We start from the raw sequence: 2,920 nt of genomic DNA, 5'->3' as shown, positions 1-2,920 counted from the left end.
TTTTAATCTTTTCTTATACTTCTTTCTTTCTTACTTGCATTTTCTTTGTTTGCTTGCCAACTCTCTTTGTAATTTTATTTTAATAGAAAGAAACTTTAGAACTCATCGACGGATATATATATACACACATATATATATAATAAAATAATAATATATCAGATGAAATTAAATTATTATTTTTTAAATAAATTCAAAGAGATTGAAGATAGTGAAACTAAAATAAATAAATTGACTCACAAAAATGTAAAAATTCATATAATCAACCAATTGAGCTACTAAAATTCATTCGGTATTATTTATTACAAAATTCACAATTTAATTTTAATTATTTAAATTTTAGTCATTAATTTATTTTTTGAGATTTTCAATTTTAACCACCCAATTCTTAATTGCCTTGTAACTCTTCTTAATACACTCTATTTTAATTATCTAAAATAAATAATAATTCCGAAAAAATATTTTAAATAATATGAGACGGAGGGACCACAAGTTTGTATAGAACCTTTTCTCAATTAATAAATGCTAACATAATGTACATTCTCACTAGTCACTACGATAAATAATTTAACTAATGAAATAATTTATATTTTGTGTAAATGAAACGCAACATGATAAAATTAACCAACAATCATTTAATGAGATTTTCGAGTTTTCAAAACAAACGATATCACTTTCTTTTTTTCCGCTCTTTTTTCATATTGTCCTCCATTTCTTCACCCCATTGCTTTAGTAGCATTAAAGGGTTTATTTAATAGGTGATTAGAATTATGCATGTCTTCAATTTGGTATTTGACGTTAATAGTAAATTAGTTTGAAGACAATAAAAAATACACAAATCTTATCTTATCTTGTAATATAGAACTATTTTTAAAAGTAACGCGAGTTTAAAGAAAATAGAGTGTAAACAAATTTCAATATAAGAATAATATTTTTAATAGATATTCAATTCAACACGTTAAATAAATGTGGATATAAAATAGAAAATAAAAATATTGATCAACTAATAATATGACATTTTATTCCCTTGCACTTTTCCACTTTCAATATAATATTTTAATTTATTTAAATGAAGTTGACATGGACCCCACAATTATCTTGCAATTCCCACTCAAACTTTATATTCTCTCTCCTTTTGGTTTCATTTTTAGCCTTAACTAAAAGTTTGGGTCCCATGATCCACATGTCAAAAAATGGGTGGAGCCTCTTCCAACTTTGGTTGGTTGGGCCTCACCCATAGTAAAATTTTTCATTCAAAGTCAATCTTGAAAAACCCCTAAACTATTACAATCGTTTTAAGTATTTTATATATGAAGTACCATTGAGTGTTGACAAAAGCCTTAAACTATAATAAACTCATATTGAAATATCTCTCGGAGGAATATGACATGTCATGTGAATATTATGTTTAACAAACTAAATTTCAAGTGGTAATACACGTAGGTTTTAGAAAAACTCTAAACTGTCACTGTTTTGCGACTTTCATACCTAAAATTATCAGGTGTTTACATAACCACCCCTGAATTATACCATGAAATTATTGTGCTAGTGGACTCATTTTGAAAACTTTATTCATCTCCCACACCCCTCTTAATAAGTTATATCAAATATTTACTCCCTTGATCCAAAATAATTGATGTTTTAGCCTCTAAAAATTGTCTTAAATAATTGATATTTCACAAAATCAAGAAGGTATTTAATTATGTTAACTTAAAAAGAAAAAATTTTCCGGAAATGACCTCTAGGTGACTAGGTCTGCTTATACTCTACCCTCTTCATATCTCACTTAGTGAAATTTCGCTGAATATATTATTGTTATTGTTGTTGTTGTCGTCGTCTCCCATCATTAAAAATTTCAAGAACTTGCAATGTGAGAGGGAATTTAGAAAACTTAATTCGCCTGTAGAAGAAAGATCATCTGTAAATTTATTCCTCTGCAAGTTGATGCTTTGAATCTGTTGGAAATTTATTCCAAGATCAATTAGTACATTTCCTCTAAACATGTTAGATATTGCTCACAAGTAGATATTAGAACTAAAAAAATACAAACATGAAGTTAAACGTATAATTTATCTTAATTAATAAAAGAAAAATTATTTTACTTTATTTCAATATTCATTTCATTCATTGATCTTTCTCTTTGCATTCTCAAATTTAATGATTCTTTTAAGGTGTGTTTGGTATGAAGGAAAATGTTTTCCTAGAAAATGTTTTCCTGGAAAACAAGTTGATTTTTGACTTATTTCTCATGTTTGGTTGGTGAGTAGAAAATATTTTCCAGAAAAGATTTTTAGTGTTTGATTTATGAATGAAAAATATTTTTGAGAAATATCTTTTATTTTTAGTAGAGTAGAAAATAATTTTTGAAATTGAAAATATTTTTTAAAAACAAACTTAAATTTTTTTTGGGGGGTGGGGGTGGGTCGATGGTAGGGTGAAAAATTAAAATTTTGAAGTTGAAAATATTTTTTAAAAACAAACTTAAATTTTTTTTGGGGGGTGGGGGTGGGTCGATGGTAGGGTGAAAAATTAAAATTTTGAAGTTGAAAATATTTTTTAAAAACAAACTTAAATTTTTTTTGGGGGGTGGGGGTGGGTCGATGGTAGGGTGAAAAATTAAAATTTTGAAGTTGAAAATATTTTTTAAAAACAAACTTAAATTTTTTTTGGGGGGTGGGGGTGGGTCGATGGTAGGGTGAAAAATTAAAATTTTGAAGTTGAAAATATTTTTTAAAAACAAACTTAAATTTTTTTTGGGGGGTGGGGGTGGGTCGATGGTAGGGTGAAAAATTAAAATTTTGAAGTTGAAAATATTTTTTAAAAACAAACTTAAATTTTTTTTGGGGGGTGGGGGTGGGTCGATGGTAGGGTGAAAAATTAAAATTTTGAAGTTGAAAATATTTTTTAAAAACAAACTTAAATT

This window comes from Solanum tuberosum, unplaced genomic scaffold (assembly GCF_000226075.1).
Source record: "Solanum tuberosum cultivar DM 1-3 516 R44 unplaced genomic scaffold, SolTub_3.0 scf00661, whole genome shotgun sequence".
Taxonomy (NCBI): Eukaryota; Viridiplantae; Streptophyta; class Magnoliopsida; order Solanales; family Solanaceae; genus Solanum; species Solanum tuberosum.
Note: the sequence above shows the minus strand (reverse complement) of the source record.